General features: G+C 40.5%; 1 pseudogene; it reads right to left on the reverse strand.

Annotated features, from left to right (window-relative positions):
- Window positions 1-353: 353 nt before the first annotated feature.
- LOC118831510 lies at window positions 354-1,199 on the reverse strand (annotated as a pseudogene).
- Between the last annotated feature and the right edge of the window lie 18,851 nt (window positions 1,200-20,050).

Raw genomic sequence — 20,050 nt, forward strand, 5'->3', positions numbered from 1 at the left:
CCCAAATGGAGTCATGAAGAGTCAGACATGACTGAACAACCACAGTAGCTGTGAAGATAACGTTAATGAATATTAGGATCATTGGATCATAGGTCTAGGACCAGAATGGATCTCAGAGGCCATTATAATACAACCCTTCATTTATAGATGAGAAAAATGAGTCCCCTGGAGATTATACAAATTGCTTAAGGTCAAATGGGCACAAAGTATTAGAAACAGGATTTGAACCCATGCCCTCTAACTTGAAGGTCATTGTTCTTTTTTGCTGCATGGCACCTACCACAGAAATTTAGGAGAATTGTAGACTTCTTTTTTTTAACTATTCCACATATTTTAATAAGAGTTCTCTGGAAGGCATTTAAAACACCGGTTTGTGCGGATAAACTCCATTGGAGAGAGAGAATACAGAACGCAGGTAGCCACGGAGCTGAGGAATTTTCTTGATTTGGGGCAGGATCTGAGAGTCCACTGTTTTCTGATCAGCCTTGCGCTGCTCTGTAATCTCGTATTTCTCTTTTTCTGTGTCAAAAATCTCTCCTTCTTGGTGTCTAGGTTTACGGAACCTCTTCTTCTTGAAGTAAGCATCAGTAAGATTATTTGGAATTTTTGCACCTGAAAGGTTAACCCTGGTAGAGGTGGCAATGACAAATTTCTGATGGGTCCTTCTCAGAGGAACATGGTTGATGGTCAAAGGTCCAGTCACCAGTAGCAAGCCACTAGCCAGCTGCTTCAGGAAAACCACTCGCTTGCCCCTGTGGCGGCCAGTGAGCATGATCAGAACAGTGCCTGGCTTGATGCTAGCTCGAAGTCTCCTGAAGGGCTTTTTGCTATGACTTAGCAGCTTTCTAGGCACATCCTCAGTAGGGTAATACTGAGGCATTTTGCGAATCTTTACCACACGGGTTCCTTCATTCTTATCACCACCAACTGGCTTTGAGACAGTAGCAGGCACCTTCTCTTTCTTTTTCCTTTCAATCCGGGTTTTTGGTGCAGCATATTTCTGCTTGTGCATGGCTCTCCGGGAATACATTGCAGACCTAGAGTATCTGCCAATCCCTCGGGCTAGGACTGGGTTCCGACTGCAATGCTTTCGAGGCTTTTTCACCACCTTTTCAGCCACATCTTCCTTTTTGTTCTCTTTTTTTTTCCTTTTTGACCTTCTTTTCCTTTGGTTCCTTTGGAGACTTTTTGTCCGCCATCTTGAGCTAGGGGAAAGACGAACGTAGACTTCTTAAAAACAATTTTAATTTTTATGTATATATGTATGTATGTACGTATTTGTAGTTTTCAACATTCACTTTTATAAGATTTTGAGTTCTAAGCTCCCCCCCTCCACTGTCCCAAAGATGGCATGCAATCTGATAAGGCTACACATGTACAATCATATTAAACATATTTCCACATTACTCCTGTTGTGAAAGAAGAATCAGAACAAAAGGGGAAAACCACAAGAAAGAAAAAAAAACAAGACAGAAAGGGGGGGGGGAGGGAGGGAAAGAGAGAGAGGGAGGGAGGGAAAGAGAGAGAGGGAGGGATGGAGGGAGGGAGAGAGAGAGAGGGAGGGAGAATAGTATGCTTCAATCTGCATTCAGACTCCATAGTTTTTCTCTGGATGTGGATAGCATTTTCCATCATGAGTCTTTTGGAATTGTCTTAGGTCCTTGCATTGCTGAGAAGAGCTAAGTCAATCATAGTTGATCATCGTACAGTGTTGCTGTTACTGTGTGCAATGTTGTCCTGGTTCAAACAGGTAGATTTTTAAAATGATTTCTCAAGTATGTCATTGCTGCTGGGGTCCAGGTGTGGGCTATCACCAATTCAGGTGTACCTGGTCATTTCTTTCTTGAGCACTTATAACTAGCTATCTCAGCTCTTTTCTCCACCCTCCCATTTCCTTGAGCTATGGTTCCTGTCACTCATTCTCATTGTTCAAGGTTCTGTTTGGGACCCTATAGGTGCTAAATCCATAGTTTGGTTGGGACTATACTGGAAATGAAGTTGCCACAGTTCTTCCTGGATAGAGACTTTATGAATCCTAATAATTCCAGACATTTCATTTCTGGGGTAATCATTCACATATGGAACTACAACACTATCCTTCTTTGAGACCATGGGACAGATGAATATTGTAAAACTGAATTTGGTCATTGATCCAGGGTCATATTCAGAGTAGACTTCCAAATAGAGAGGATGAATCAAAAAGACTGGTGTGGATTGGCGGTTCCATGGAATTGGTTCAGAAACTGAAAATGGTGCTTCATTTTGATTGGTAGATTACAAATCCCTGCTGGATTAAATCTTTTGATAAGGGTTACCATTGTGATACTGGACACATCACTTGAGCTCTTGGGCCTCAGTTTCTTCACCTGTAAAATGAAGGAGTTGGTTCAGATGAGCTCTAAGACTCTTTAGAGTTGTGTGATGTATGATTCTATTATTTATTTGACATCACACCTGCATTCCCTCAAATCTTATGTAATTAATACACTTTTCTGATCAACCTAGGTTTTGATTGGCCTTCAGTTTGAAGACTGATCCAGTTCAATTCAAATCCATCTAATTTATTTCAATAAACATTTATTAAACATTTATGTTTAATACATTCATTTTATTTCAATTTATAATTAATTTATTTCAATAAAAATTTATTTATTAAACATTTATTATAAAATTATACATATTATTAAACATATAAAGTTTTGTGCTCAATACTGGGGATACAAAGATAGAAAATATTGACACAAGGAGCTTTTAATTAGGTTTTATACTTTGGGATATTCATTAGAAAAACTAATAGAATGTCAGGCACTGGGAATAGAGACAAAAATCAAATGTTCCCTGCCCTCAAACAGCTTGCATTCTATCTGGAGAGACATTATGTACACATTATAAGTGTAATATACACCATAAATATAGAGCAGTTTTGGGGAAGGGACCACCAGCTCACTGGCTAGGGGGATCAGAACAGGTCTCATATAGGAGGTGGCAGTTGAGCTGAGTTTCAAAGGAAAGTAGGGATTTTGAGACATGGAGGTGAGGAAGGTGGGCATTACAGGCATGTAATGGGAATAACTGTGGGAGACAAGCTGTTATGTGTGAGGAATAGTAAGACCACCCAATTTGGCTGGTCCATAGAGTGAGCAAAGGGGAATGATGTATAATAATCCTGGGAAGGTAAGTTCAAACCAGAACTTTGTTGAGAAGGGCTTTAGATGCCTGAGAGAGGAGTAAGATAATGGATAAAACACCATAAGATCATTAGAATCATAGATTTAAATCTAGAAGGGACCTCAGATGCCACCTAGTTCAACTCCCTCTTTTTAAAGATGAGGAAACTGAGGATTAGAAAGGTTAGGTGACTTACCTAGTAAAGTAGTAGGTGGTAGGCATGATTTGGAGTCAGGTTCCATGACTTCATGCTGTCTCTCAAATTAAAACGAAAAGATAGAGGTGGATGATGCTTCATCTCTAATTTTAAGGACCATGGGAGCCTTTGGGGAGATTTAGGATCTCACAGACTTGACATTCTCATCCTTTAGGGAAATGTGATACTCTCTTGTGATCCGTTCAGTTTAATGCTAGACTCCACAGCAACTTTGTTGTGGCATTTATTCATTACTAAAATTAAAGTGAATGAGGAGAATTCTCTTTGAATCGGAGTCATCTATGGAGACAAAGGTTAGAAACCTCTACCTTGGCTAAAGGACAGTACATTCATTTCTTTTTGTTTTTGTTTTTCATAAACATTCGGTAAGTGTTCTTGTTCGTTTAAAGCAGGAGCAGGGAACCTGTGGCCTCGAGGCCACGCATGGCCCTCTAGGGTCTCAAGTGCGGCTCTCTCACTGAATCCAAACTTCACAGAACAAATCCAGAAGTGTGGCCCTTTGACAGAATCCAGACTTCACAGTGAAGTTTGGATTCTGTCTAAGGGCCTCACTTGAAGACCTATAGGGCCACGTGTGGCCTTGAGGCTGAAGGTTTCCCACCCCTGACTTAAACCAATTGCATTATCCAGGGCTGATCACCATGGGAGTGCTTTTCAAAGTCTCAATGCAGAGAAGCTTTTGACTGGAAGTTAACCTTACCCTAGGATAACTCACAGGACGCTGCTTTTCTCTGGGAATAAATAGATTCTGTTTCCTTAAAATGTAACATACATTCCCAGGTAACTCAGGCCATTGTGTGAAGTCTCCATGTATGCATTAGGCCGGGCCTAGATTCCTTTTCTTTCCTTACCTCTGTCTCTTAACTAATGTGACACATACTAGAAGCGGCTTTCTTGATTTCCCATGTTTGCCAGTGTTCCCCTTCCTCCCAAATTACTCTGACTTATTTTGTATATTCTATTTACTTATCTGTGGTTATGTTGTAAACACCCAGCATATTATAATTTTTTTTTTGGTCTTTGTCTCTCTCCAAGCGCTTAGCTCAGTACCTGGCATTTATTGGGTACTTAACACGTGCTTGTTGATTGACTGACGGATGGATGCATAGCATCAGCAAAATGCTGATTTGACCCTTTTGGGTTCCCTCCTCTTCTTTTTTTCTGGGTCTCAGTTTGTAATATTTCATTCCTCTCCTCTCTAATCCCACCCTCATTTCCAGATTCTGGAACTGCCTGGATGCTTCTGGTATGCAGTTCAGCTGTGCTCCCCAGGCATTCAAGAGAGGCATTCTACACAAAAAGGGGAAAACACATTTTATTAAAGCAAACATGCACTCCTCAGCAGTTTTACTTATCTTATTTATACACTGCAGTGCTGCTTTCTATGACCCAGTGATTATCATTTCCCAGAGCTATCATCATTTTAAAGCTACCTGTTCAGCGCGCTCCAGCAGATGGTACTATGCTAGGAGTATTGTGAGAGCTTTAAAGGAAGAAAAAACAAACAAAGAGGAGATGGGCTGTTGTGTCAACAGCTCACTCGCATTGTCTTTCACACTGTTTGGTTTTTGCAGGAGTTGTTGAATGGAGTGGCTCCTAGCAGACTAGAACCACTAGGGAAATCAGGATGGCCATTTCTCTTTGCTGTTCCCTTTTTAAATGGAGGGATGAATGGTGTGCATGTGTATGCGTGTATGTGCTCACACGTATATACCGGGGGAAAGGGAGAATGATGGAGGGGAGGGGGATGGAAGAAAGAGAAGGCAGGTAGGGTGAGGGAGAGCTCATCCACTTAGGTGTTGTGTAACAGCTGAGGTGATTAGTCCCAAGATCAGATGCCCAACACGTATCAGCCGTATAAGCTATTAATATTAAACAAGCATTTATTAATGGCCTGCTGTTTGCGAAGTACCATGCTAGGTGCTGGAGGTGCAAAGACAAAATTAAAAAAAAGAAGGTCTACTCTGTCCTAATGGAAAGAACATAAGACTTGGAGTCAGGAACCTGGTGTGTTCTGCTGTTGATTAATGAGATCTTGGGCAAAACAAGCCTCAGCTTCCTCATCTATAAGATGAAAGGGCCGATGGAATTATAGAACACCAGAATTAGGTGGGTTTTTTGATAGTTATGGAAGGAGGCAGTGAATTTTAGTGAAAAAAATAGCGGAGGTTTTGAAGTCAGAAGACTGTTTTGAGGTTCAGTCCTGCTCTTTATATTTGGGTGTGACCTCGGGGAGGCAGGTAGGTGGTGTAGTATGTAAATGGCGCTGGGACTGGAGTTGGGAAGACCTGAGTTCAAACCTGGCCCCAGTTGCTTAGTAGCTATGTGGTCCTGGGTAAGGGTCTGTGCCTCAGTTTCCCCATCTGTAAAATGGGGTCAATAATAGCACCCACTTCACAGGGTTGTTGTGAGGATCAAATACATTTTTGTAATGCTCTAAGCACATATAAATGCTAGTTATTATTATGTAAGCTCTAGAGAGCTCAGTTTCCTCATCTGTGAAATGGGGAGTGGGGTGCGGTTTAGATACTCTTTGACCTTCTAGGCATCTTCTAGTCCTAAATTGAGAGGTAAAAGGACTGGTCTTATTGGTATAGGGAATTCCTAGATGAGTGCAAGTTGGCACTTCCCTTTTAAAAGTTAGTTGTCCAGAGTACTAAGAAGTTAGGTGACTTGCCTAGGGTCACATAGTATGTGTCAGAGGCATCTCTTGAACCTGGGTATTCCCGGTCCTGAGGTCAGTTCTCCAGCCACTACTCAATACACTGCCTCTCATCTAGTGTACTTCCTCATTAACCAACCTGCTTGGAGTAAATGGTTTCTCAAGCACTTTTAATCCTAAAGTTCTGTGATTCTAAATGAGAGTAAACAAGTCAAGCCGACAAGCATTTACGAAGTGTTTACTGTATGCTAGACACTATACCAAGGGTGAGGTATATAGATACAAGCAGAAAGACAGGTCTGCTCTCAAGGACCTTCTGTGTTCATGGGGAAGAAAACCCATAAAAGGAAGCTAAAGGGGGAGTAGAGAAAATCCAGAGACTCAGTATAGCCTGGAGAGGAATAATGGCATGGCTGGCCCGGGTGACCTCCTTGGAATGGAGATTCTGGAAGGGACCAGTCAATCGGAGGGAACGGCCCCAAGGCATAGGGTATTTCCAATGTGAGAAGCCCAGGAGAAGAGTGAGATTCCAGGGTGAAGAGGTTTCTATATCAAGGTCGAGAAAGTCCAGAGAGTCTGGAGAATAGCCTGGAGACAAATGAAAAGTTTATTCACTATAGATAACATTTTATTATTCCATACCAGAGGCTAAACTAGTGTAGAGTGGTTTATTGACTAACCCAGATGATTACTGATTAATCAGGCCATCTAGGAATTATATCATTCCTTTTTTCCATGTTTTTCCCCCCAAAGGGCTGTATTTTGACTCATTGATGTCTCTATGATCTCATCCATATGGATAGTCCCTCTACCTTTGCAACTCAATCTATCCTGCCTTCTTGTGTTGCCTGCCTCTGTATTTTCTATGGCTTTCCATTAACCTTCCATAGACAATCCATCCAATACAATAGAGGCCTTCCCTTGGTTCTTTTAATATTTTGTGGATACTGTTGCAACGTTAAGGCTGTTTGTTTTTTCTCACTTTTGCTACCTGACTGAGCCACATCTTTTGTCAGTCAAACCTGTTCTTTGTGATGTTTTTCATTCCACTTTTCACATACAAGTCATTATTTGTAATATATTGCAGCCTGTTTATACCCATCATGCATCTTTCCATTGCCTTTGGGGTCACCTGCAAGAGTAATTACTGTATATCTATATTTTCTGCTCTCAGTGCAACTCAAATGCAGTAAAATCATGTACTGCATACACATTAAATAAAAAGAGCTAAGTTTTTTATGGCACTTTATAAATGACATTTCTTACAATACTGCAAGACAGATATTAACATTTCTGCTTTGCAGAATGTTAAACCAAGGCTCAGAAAGGTTAAACCCACACTTGACTAATGCCACATGGATCTGCCAACCAATCAGCAAGAATTTAAGTGTCTACTGCGTGAAAGACAGAGCTAAATGTTGCAAATATAAGTGCCTACTGTGTGAAAGACAGAGCTAAGTGCTGGAAATACTAAGACAAAAGAGGTTTAAATTCTGGTGAATCATAGATTTAGATCTGGAAAAGGCCTTAAAAGTAAATGTAACAAACCATTCCCACCCTCCCCCCACTAGAGGCAGAAAGAAAAAGTTAATGACTTGACCAAGTTGAATAGGACCTTGCAAACATACCTCCTAAATACTAAAACTAGCCCCTTTCTTGTTCTCAGTCCCTGTCTTTTTAAAAGCCAAAAGAAAAGTCGTTAAATATTAAGTATAAAGACAGATATCATATGGCCTTCCTGGGATTTGGGGACACACTATCAGAATACGCTAGGGAGGGATGCTCGTAGAGAAGACTCAGAGAAATTGGATGTACTTTATGTAGTTGGAGGTGGAGCTTTGGTTCCTTCACAACCTGCCTGCCTTCAGCTATCTCTTTAAATGAGGGGCAGACAATCGAGGTATTGAGCAAAGATAGTGGCTGTGCCCTGTCATACTTTGATAGAGTATTAAGAAGTTCTCTGGTTGATTTGGAAGGAGATCCTGGTCACTAGATGGGAAAAGATTGGCCATGTCCCAGGTGGCCCTTAAAAGACAAGCCTGCTGGCCCTTAGCAATAATTTGGAAATTGAGCAATTGAGAGTCGTGCTCTGGAGAGGAGAAGATTCATGGAGCCCAGCTGAGCAGCTTGCCCAGGAGGGGAGTAGCATAAGAACTCTACAAGAAGAGAAAAGACACTGGTGCTCAGCAGTACTGGAGACATGAGTTGTTTTAGTCACATGCACTCCCTACATGCATGTGTTTTTGGGAGCATGCACTTCCAGATTTATGGGAAAGAATGTTATGTAGCTACTGTCCTTACTGTGCTTTTTCTTTGAGCTAATGCATCTACTGGCAAACTATTAAAAGTAAGTACACCAGTAGGGTTCATGTGATATACTTTAAAAAGAGGATCCACAGAATGTTTTTGAATATTAGTTTGTGTGTGTGCGTGTGTGTGTGTGTGTGTGTGTGTGTGTTGTTGTTGTTGTTCAGTCATGTCCAATTCTTCATGACCCCATTTTGGGATTTTCTTGGCAAAGATACTGGAGTGGTTTGTCATTTCCTTCTCCAGCTCCTTTTACAGATGAAGAACTGAGGCAAACAGGATTAAGTGACTTACCCGGGGTCACATAGCTAGTAAGTGTTGTGAGGTCAGATTTGAACTCATGAAGGAAACTCAACATGTCCAAAACCAAGCTCATTATCTTTTCCCCAGACCATCCACACCTCCTACTTTCCTTATTACTGGAGAGGGCCATACCATCTGCTCAGTCCCTCAGGCTTTCCACCTACAATCATCCTGGATTTCTCCCTCTTTTTTTATCCCCCCTCACCTCCTATATCCAAGCTGTCACCAGGGCCTGTTGATCTCACCTTTGCAACATCTCTTGAATATATCCCCTTCTTTTCTCTGATCCTGCTATCATTCTGGTACTGACTCTTATCGCTTCATGCTTGGATTATTGCAGTAGCCTGCTGGTGGATCTGCCAGGCTCATGTCTCCCTCTACTTCAATTTATCCTTCATTCAGTGACCAATGGGATTTTCCTGAAGTTCAGATCCAATCATGTGATGCCACCTACCCAAGAAGTCCCAGTGGCTCCCTACCACCTCTAGGATCAAATAAAAAAAATCCTCTGTTTGGTGTTCAAAGTCCTTTATAACTTAGCCCCCTTCTACTTTTCTGGTCTTCATACACATTACTCCCCACCACATGCTCTTTGGTCCCTATGCCTGGAATGCTCTCTGTCTTTATCTTGGCTTACTGGCTTCTTTGATTTTAGGTCTCAAGCAAAATTCCAACTTCTATTGGAAGCCTTTTCCACCCCCTCTTAATTCTAATGCCTCCTCTCTCTTAATTATTTCCCATTTATGCTGTATATAGATACTTTTTACATTTTTTGTTTGTTTGTTGTGATTGTAAAGGACAGGGACTGTCTTTTGCCTTTTTTGTGATCCCCAGCACCTAGCATAGTGTCTAGTACATAATAGGTGCTTCATCAATGTTTATTGACCAACTCTTGTGCATGAAAGTTGGGGAAGTGGTACAGTTGTAACATGGCCCAACTTGAATTAATTATGGAATTCTGTATCAGCCATCAAATGAGGTTCATTTGATGCTCCTTTAAAATTTATATGTATATATATATGTATATGTATATATTGCATATACGTATAGTTCTTTTTGTGTTGAAGTCTGTGAGTGATAAACATGAAGTTTCACATCATAAATTCCCATTTGGACATTCAGTTTTGAGAACCTTCATCCCACAGCTTATCATTTTGAAGTAAAGTTATAATCAGTAATGAAATCTGCTTGCTTTTCACATACTGAAATTAGCTTTGATTCTTTCACTGAAAAATGTTTAAAAGGCAACATACACATCTTGTATACTGACCCTTCAAAGCAATAAATAAAAGTAAACCACGGAAGGTGTATGGAGTTACCTATCTGATTTGTAAACATATACCATACACATATATACACACATGTACTCATTCCCCCATGAAAGAGGAATTCTGTTTCTAAGCCTTCCTTTAGCCTCAAAGGAGGTAGGACCTCTCTCTCCCTCCTTCCCATCCATATGAAAGGAGTGAAATAAATGCTATTTTCCTTTGCCACTGTGAATAATAACATTTATGCACTGAGATCAGTTTGCTTCTTTAATATGAAAAATGATATCCTGTTTGGATGAGACATTTCCTTGAATGCTTAGCATAAATTGAGCCCTTAAGCTTTTAACAAGAAATTCTGGGCTATCTTGCTTAAAGATTCAGGGTGGATCTTGGAAACATTGCCTGTTTCTCGATTTGGTACAAAACCTAGCTTTCTCCATATAATTACAAACAGCTTTCCCTATTAGGGCTGTGGAAAGATCTATCCCAAACAATCATGGCTTGTCGGTGTGTTTGTCCAGCAGCTTCTCACTCTTCCTCTCTTTCTCCCTCACATACACATACGCATGCATTCTTTCCTCCTTTTTAATTTTTATCAGACTCAGAAGTCACAAGAATACAGTTTAGTTATTACAGAGCTGAAAGATAAGTGATGCCAGAAAAGGAAACACATTTTTCGTCACTCAGGGTGACAATTGGAATGACGACAACAAGGCCAGACTCCTCCATCATTGTTCTTCAATCCTGTCAGCACCAACTTTACCAGAATTATCCTGTCTGATGCATGAAGGGTCTTATTCATTTTTCACATTGTGAGACCCAGGGTTGTGAGATCTTTTTAGTGAATTAGCTTCCATATCAGCTAAGCAATCACACTTAAAACTGTTCTCAGAAGCTGCTCACCTGGTCATGCAAAGTGAATTTGCTTTGTTGGGATGGCTGTTCTAGCAACAAATCTCCAATGGCTTAAATTTTATTAATTCTATTTATCTATATCTATATTTATATATATTATAGATGTATAATATATATAATTCTATTTCTGTGGGTGATTACCTTGCTCAATGAAGGGGAGAGAGATGTTTGGAGAAAACACTTTGGTTCTTCCATAGGCCCCTGTGGTCAAGGCAAACCCACTCAAATCATGGGTTTTACGCCTAATAGAAATGTCATATCCTTAAGGTGATAACCTCATTATCTGGAGAACATGGTTATACCTCCAGAAAGACCTGAAATTCTTCTAAAGGGACACATGTCCCTATTTAAATGCTTGCTTGAATACCTTTAGTCCGAGTCAGCTAGGTGGCCACATTGGTGGAGCTCCGAGTCTGGAGTCAGGAAAAGCCGAGTCCAAACTGGGTCTTAGACACTTACTAGCTACATGAGCCCGAGGCAAGGTGCTTCATCGCTATCTGCCTCAGTTTCTCAACTATGAAATGGTGATAATAATAGGACCTACATTGAAGGATTGTTGTAAGGATAAAATGAGATATTACTTGTAAAGAGTTTAGCACAGTGCCTGGCACATAGTAGGCACTTAATAAATGCTCATTTCCTCCCTCCCTCCCTCCCTTCCTTCCTTCCCTCCTTTCCCTCCTTTCTTTCTTCCCTCCTTCCCACCCTCTTTCCCTTACTTCCCTCCCTCCTATATTGTTAATGAATTGTTAATACAATTCAAACATCTTTCCCATCCATTAATAGGCCCATGTGACCTGCCTGAATCACATGGAAGTCTGAGTCACATGAGCCTGCGGTGGGAGCAGATTGCTGAATGGATGGAGCAGGAGGGGGTAGAGCAGAGCTGAGAGGAAGTGAGACAGAGCAGTCAGAGCTGGGAGAGAGACACACAGAGCAGCAGCTAGTGTGAGTGAGGGAGAGAGGGCGGCGTGCATTTGCTCTTGTTGTGGGAAGGCCCTAACAGAGGGAGAAGCTTGGGGATGGCGCTGACCCCTTGCATTGCTAATGTGTATAGATTGCTTTGTTGCTATGATGGATTTGGCTTTCTGGTGTTCGAATAAATGTTTTGGTTCTGCCTTCAATGAAGAGAGTCTGTTATATTTGTGATTCAGAGCTATGCCGGCATATTCATAGCAGCCATAGCCACTGTGGGTATCGCAGTGGCGCTATACCTTCCTCCTTTTCTTCCTTCCTTCTTTCCCTCCTTCTGTCCTTCCTTCCTAGTTAAGAGGCAGAGTAGTATAGTAGAGTGCTACACCTGGAGTCTGGAAGATCTGGGTTAGAATCCTGCCTCAGACGTTTAGTAGCTATGGGACCCATTCATCCATCTATCTATCCATCCATCCATCCATCCATCCATTCATTCATTTATTTGCTTACTTATTCATTCATTCATTTACTTATTTATCTCTATTAAGTATGCCAGGTGCTCTAATAGGTGCTAGGGAGACAAAAGAAAGGAAGGAAGAAAGAAAGAAAAAATTTCTGCCCTCAGGGAGCTAATATTCCATTAGAGAGATCATATGTATCTTCAAAATAAATACCATGTCACCTTGGAGGGAAAGTGGCATGGATAATGTAGAATGTTGTGTATGTGCTGGACTTTGAAAAAAACTAGGGATTGTGAGAGGTGGAGGTAAAGAGGAAGGCACTTAGCCTTGCTGGAGAAAAATTTTCTCATCTGCAAAATGGGGATGATAATAACATTTACCTTGTAGGGTCGTTGTGAGGCTCAATTGCTATCATGTCTGCAAAGTGCTATGCAAACCTTTCAATACCAGCTATTATTTATTATTTAATCCAAGAGCTTCTGAGTCTTACCCTCTTTCTCCTTTCCCAGATTCCCTCAGTTTCTTAATTCTTTGGTTCCCAAAATTGTCCATCAGGCAACTGATAGCCCAAGGAAAACTGAAGAAAGAAAGTTCTTCATGTCTCTTGCTTTATGTTAGCTAAATTTCTCACATGGTTTTCTGGAAAGCCAATGGTGGTGAAGGGCTAACTTCCCCAGGGCAAGGTCTGAGACCATGAACAATTCCCTCTGGAGATCCTAATCCGGTTTTACTAACAGTACACACCTTTCAGAGACAGGCCTTTGGTCAACAGAGCAAACCCCCAAATCCTGGCAAATGGACACCAGAAATCATTATGTCTTTGTGCATATAACCTTGAGATTTTTGGCATGCCCTTTGGTAACTACAATTTCATATGTAATTAGGAGATCAAGGAAGGATCAGGACAATGCCATAGGAGACTTTCCCCAGACCTTCAGAAGACTGTTTATGGAAGCACTTTGCAAAACATAGGTATGCCTTCAAGCTCTCCTGCCAAGAGCTCTCTCAGTTCTTGGTTCAGGTGAATGTTTGTAGAAATTTCAGAAATCACTGCATGAACAGTAGTCATAAATCATTCAAGTGAAGTCGAAGGAAGTTTTAAACATCACCAGGAACTCATCAATCATAACATAACAGGAGCAAGGGATAGTTTCACATTTCATACTTAGGCTGCCTGAATTTCACTCTGTGAGTGCGTGTGCGTGTGTGTGTGTGCGTGCGTGCGTGTGTGTGTGTATGTGCTTAGAGAATGCCAATATTGACCAATTTCTCATGCCTGACCATGCTTTTTCTTATTAATCTATGAACAGTAGTCCTGAGGTCGGGCCATGTTTGTGGATGTTTAGAGTGTTCTCCTTTATTGTCTAAAGAAGCCACAGTGACAAAAGCATGAAGCCATTCTTGTGTGAGGTGAAAAGGAGAATGAGAAAGAGCTAACCAATACTCCTGGGATCCCATGGCAGGAGCTCATTCTTGAAGCAATCACTGCTCTGTGGAGGAGAGCTTTCATCACAAGGCTTTCTGGTGAAATGCAGCATCTGGGCAAGGGAAGCAAAATTCGAATTTACCCTATTATCATTTGGGAGATCTCCTTGCAAGCTGGATATAGTCGTTCAGCTTGTTCTATTCAGACACTGTGCTGGATCAATCTAGCAGTGACTGCTGATCCAACCAAAGGATTTGAATATTAATGCCATTCCATATTCCTTTTAGAAGGCATCCTGTTAGCCCCCATCGTGAGACACTGCCAGAAATTCTACAGGCAGAGAGAACGAATGAGAAGTGTATCAATGAAAGAAGAAATGAGGAAAGTCCAAACAAATCATCCCCAGTCTGCCCAGCTTCTTCATCAGGACGTAGAGAATGCCTTCTCTAGGGACATGTTCATTGTATAATGAAGATTTGTCATTTAGGAGCCAAAATAAAATCAGTTTTCCATGTAGTCAGATACAGTCTTGATGAGATTCTGGGGCTCACAAAAGAATGTTGCACAGTCCTTCTATTTAGATCAAGCATCTAAATGTTGAACTCAAGGGAAAAAAGAAGCAAGGGGAAAGAAAAATGAATTTATTGTCAAATTGGAACACCACATTTTTGTATTACTAATATATCTATAATTCTCATCTACCCTTCCTTCAGCATGTATATTTATATATATATATATATATTTTTCCTCCAAACCTGCAGTGCATTGCAAAGCTAGATTTAAATATTTCAGAGTGACTGTACCCATCATTTGCATTCCAGTGACTCATTCAGAGCAAAGACATCTGAGCAGAAATACAGCAGATAAAAGAGAAACCATTAATCCAAGGAAGATTACTGGCACAGAATCTTTATCCTGTATCCTCTCTGAAATGAGACAAAGATCTTACTATGTACATCCCTCTGGCTTAGCGTCAGATAGTAAGCAATACAGCAGTGTAGACATGGTACTTTTTAAAGGCACACTACATTGGACTGAAGCTTCACCCTTCTGACAGGTTTAGAGTCATATTGTTTCTTTGCTTGCTTTCTGACATTGGCTTCTTTTTCTCTACCACATTGTCTCTTTGTCATTCTCCATTCCCTGCTTCATGTCATTCTGTCTCATTCACTTATTAGCTGGGTGATCCTGGGCAAGTCACTTAACCTCCGTTTGCCTCAGTTTCCTATAAACTATATATAATGAGGATAATAATAACACCTACCTCATAGGTTTGTTGTGCAAATCAAATGAGAGATATTTGTAGAGTGTTTAGCACAGTGCCTGGCACATAGTAGGTACTATATAAATGCTTATTCCTTTTTTCCCTTCTCTTCCCTAGTATTGATTTCTGCATTTCATTTTATCTTCAGGCTGGAAGGGAATTTTAATTTAATTCAACAAGCATTTATTATGTACCTACTATGTGTAGAGGATTGCACTAGATTCTGGGTATACAAATATAAAATAGTTCTGTCCTCAAGAAACATGTTCTACTGAGGAGCTTATATCCTCTTAGAAGAATTGGAGAAGTTTTTTTTTCTCTCCATATAGCTTAGTGAATTTAGGTATTCCTGACTCTAAGGACAGTTCTGTTTACCTCTAGGCAACTTTCTAAGACTACAAGGCACATAGAAGGTACTGTACTGTTCGAGGAAGTTCCTCATCAGAGGAACCACTGCATAGCAATGAAGTTCCAGCTCTGTGTTTTTCTATCTTTAAAATGGGGATACAATGCCCTATCCACCTTTCCTCCCATAATTGAATAGATGAGAAAACTCTACATGAAACAAGGCTTTTTTGTTATTCCAACTAATCATAGCTGTAGCTTGTGTTATTAAGCAGTACTGACTTTTTTTTTTGCAAACGGTACCCACCTAGTTTTTAAAGCATATGACAATAATCCATTATTAGCTTAGAAATATCTTGATGGGGATAAGTATCTAGAAGGTCTAGCTTTTAAAATGGATTACAAAAAAGTTGATAGACTCCTAGTTCAGTTAGGGGTACAATTGATGATATTAACTGGCCCTTCTTTGATTTTCTTTAGTTTCTGCATTTCCATCCTGGATGAATAAGAATCCATAGACAGACAATGAAATTCTCCAACCACTAGAGTGCTCAACATCTCTTGCATTTGTTTCCTTATATCTTGCCAAATCCCTCAGGTTAGGGTTATTTCCTCTTGTCATGCTCTCGCTAGGGACAGAGAACATAGAATTCCCAGCTTTTGCACCATTGAAGGCATAAATTCTTTCTTACCCATGGCTTTAAAGGGGGCAGTGTGATCTAGTTTAAATTGGACCAGACTATCAGTCAAAAGACCTTTCTTTGAATGTCATGGATCAACCACTTTCTATCTTTGAGGCCTTGGGCAAATCAGTTTCTCTCTTTCGACCTCATTTTTGCCATGTGTGAGAAAAGATGCCCTAATATTGCTTTAGTCTCTAAAATCTATGATTCTATATGATGTAGCCAACATGATGTCTGCATCTCTCCCGGAGAACTCAGGTTATTCTTAGCACATGTAGCAGGTACCGCCATTGTTTTCCAAAAGAGACCCATAACTCCAAATAACATGTGCTTTGAAAGTTGGTAGGCCATAAATGGTAAACAAATATATGTGGCTTAGGATATGCCCATTTGTTTTCAATGGAAGGAAAGAAGAAAAGAAGGAAGGGAGTAGAGAGGGAAGGAAAAATAGGAAATAAACATTTATTATGTGCCTATTGTACTAAGCGCTTTATAAATATTATCTCTTTTGATTCTCACAACAACCTCATTTTATTATGAACCCATTTTACAATTGAGGAACTGATGCAGACAACAATTTAGTTGCCCAGGATCACACAGCTAGTAAATGTCTGAGGCTGAATTTGAACTTGACTACTGCCCTGTGCTCAGGAAAAGAGCCAAAGATTTAAATCCCATTTGCCACTGTTTGATTTTGGGTAAGTCACTTAACCTCTCTGGCCTCTTATTTTGTTAGGGCTTCTGGAAGAGATGGAGTAGGAAACCGTACCCCTCCCCCAACATCCTGGGTCTGTTACTTGCTGCAGTAATAACTCAGGCAAGTCATTTGCCTTCTTCAGGTCTCAGTTTTCCCCTTCTGTAAAATGAAGGGGTTAGATTATATTGCCTCCAAGGTCCCTTCCAGATCTAGATGTGATGATCTTCCTGAAGCCCTAGTGTGGTATACACCAATAGTTTTCCCGTCTCTCTGGTTGTTTATCTATCCACACAGTAGTGCCACTTACTCAAAACAGCTAAAAGTGGTATGGAATGTCCTTTTCATCTTTATGAATGTATGACAACCAGGCACGCTTATCACCACTGGGCTGGGTCAGCTGGTGGTGGTCACTAGCCATCCTCTTACATCCCTCATTTTCATGTGGTAACAATAGCCAAGCCTACTGTGTCCAATTAAGTCTCTCCTTAAAGCAGCTTGGGGAGGTTGATAGCTTTTTGGAGATAGATCTGTGTCCTTGTGACCTTATCTCTCTATATTTTGCATTCAGCTATGAAATTAAATTGCAGGAAATGATTCAGTTTTGAATCATTCCATTTAAGCTGGCAGGAGCCAAAAGCTCTCCTATGAGTGACAACCATGTGGACGGCTTTTCAGATGGAAAGAAACATAAATACTTTAGTGGGCTCGGTAAATTGGTCCAGAAGTGCAGACAGCTCCAGTCCTGGTGGGGCTTGGGTTTTCAGACGTGCACAAACTAGTTTTTGCTTCCTTTAAAGAAGCTTATTCAGATGAAAAAAAAGAAAGAAAGAAAAGCCAGGGAATGTTGCCCTCCCTGTTGTCTAGGATGGTAGAAGAGAACACCTGGAAAAGACTCCTTCTGGACTGGATCATTCATGAACCTGAGCTCTTACATTCTCTTCTGGTTAAGAGCTCTGATGAAGAACATTAAATCTCGAGGTTATGGAAGGTTGGACCTACTGGGACTAAGCCATGATTATTCTGTTGATTTAAACTGACACAAAGGTGAGGTCAGAATAAAATCTTGTTTTTCCTGTAATTTAGGGGCTAGCAACCATGATGGCTTCCCCCACTAATAAAGCTCAAATTATCCATTCAGAGTGATTTGATTTCAGGTTTGAAGTCTGGAGGTCTCTGTAATAATCTTGCTCAGTATGAAGTACTTATTTATGGAGTAGTCTTTGCCATTTTTAATTGCACTTTCCCCTCCTGCCCTTATTAATTATCTCTCCAGTTCCTCTTAGGCCCTGTCACAATGCCAAATATTGAAATAGAAAGGTTTTTTTTATTTATCACAAAGGAGATGCAAAAATAGGACATGGTTTTCAACTTGCAGCTTAGGGCTCCTTAACATTCAGTGTCTTTGAAAGGTAGTACTGTTTTTTTAGGGGAGAGAGATTCCTACGAATTTCCTGGGGGGATATAGGCCCTTCTTTCTGTGACCTTTTGTTGGACATCCTCATAGACCTTGAGAACAAAGCAATGGCTTTTAATGAAGCTACATTTTGGCATCAACCATTAGAAATATGAAGCATCAGAGATTTATAGGAGATTAGAGCCAGGAGGTACCTTATAGATTACATGATTATAAAGATGAGGAAACAGAGGTCCAACGAGCTCATTAGATCACTAAAACTAGAAGAGAGTTTAGAGATCATCCAGTTCAAAACTTTCATTGTACAAGTGAGGAAACTGAGACCAGAAAGGTTGAAGTGACTTGTCCAAGGTCACATAACTGATTAATAGCAGGACTGGGACTTGAACCCAGGTTATAAGACAATCGAATTAACTACAGATTTAGAACTGGAAGGGACCTTAGAGTCCATCAAGTTCAACCTTCTCATTTTACAGATGCGGAAACTGAAGCTTGGAAAGAATAATTGACTCACTTGGGATCACATAGTTAGTAAGTGTCAGGGTGCAGCATTTGAACACAGGTATTCCTGGCTCCAAGGAAAATGCTATGTTCGCTCTACCAAGCTGCCTCCCTTAACTCCAAATTTAATCCTTCCACTACACATGCTGCTTCATCACAGGATCATAGGATTATATATTTATACCTGGAAGGAAGATTGGAGGTCGCCTAGTCCAACTTCTTCATTTTACAGGTGAACAAACAGAGCCCCACAGAGGTTACATGACCTAGAACAAGGGAGAGAAAAGAACCTTCTCAGGTTCAGGTCTGACCTGTGGGCACAATGCAGCAACTGTAGGGATAGGTTATCCCATTTCATCTTCGATGTCTACATTTCAGGGCATTGGGTAAGGTCTGAAATAACAGCCGAGTTCTAACATCTATTGTGGATAGCACTTCATACATGCACACAAAGTCTTCCACATTTTTCTGCTCTGATTCTTCATTTTGCTGTGAAGTGAAAAAGTGTTCTCAAAAAATAATGCCAGTGGAAGTTAAGCTTTGGTAGGTTCTACCATGTGGGAATGACTTTGAGTGGTGGTCTCATCAACAGAAGGTTTGCTTTTCAAGGACCAGCTTAGCTAAGAATGGAAAGACTCATCACCAATAGGCTGGCCATTGAGTGATGAATTCTTTACTTGTGGCAACTCATGAAACAAAGCAAAACACAACATGGCTATCAGTCACATGCAGTCTACTTCAGCTTCTGCATTGATAGTGGCAGTATATTAATCAATAAACATTATTAAGCAGCTACTATGTACCAGGCACTGTGCTAAGCACTGGAGATACAAATATAGAAAAAAAGACGGTCCTTAACATCAAAAATCTTATAATCTAATGGGAGAAAACAATGTACAAAAGGAAATTGAAAAGTCAGGATACAGTAGGGAGGAGAAGTCAGTCCCAATGTAGTGCAGTCAAGTGAGAGATGAAGAAATTGTTTTAGCTGGGCTCTCTTCTTAAATGGAGGGTTGGAGTTCATGGTGGGAAAGCATGGGGGTAAAGAATCCGAGTTTTTAGATTACCAGTAAATATTAAGTTTTTGGTGATTTAAATGTGAGATCTTCTCTAATGACCATTTGATGTACTAACCTTGGTTTCTGAGAATGAAGAGATAGAGAAATTCTTCAAAGAACTCAATAATGCCCTTCAAATTGAATAAGCATACACTCTGATTGTGATGACATTGCAATGGAAGGAAAAGGTGAAGATGTCAAGAAAGGTAGAGGAAAGCATCATTCAGGACAAAGCAATGAGAGTGCCTGATGACTTATAGATTCCATAGAAACACTATGCCTTTATACCTGAGCTTCTTCACCTGGGGTCCATGGATCCCCAAGGGGCCTGTGGGTAGATTTCTGATAGTCTGTGGAAGAGGTTGTAAAAATTAGATCTTAATATCAATATATGCTAGGCCTATATCCCAAAGACATCAAAAAAGGTAAAAAGACCTATTTATACAAAA

This window comes from Trichosurus vulpecula, chromosome 9 (genome assembly GCF_011100635.1).
Source record: "Trichosurus vulpecula isolate mTriVul1 chromosome 9, mTriVul1.pri, whole genome shotgun sequence".
NCBI classification, from domain to species: Eukaryota; Metazoa; Chordata; class Mammalia; order Diprotodontia; family Phalangeridae; genus Trichosurus; species Trichosurus vulpecula.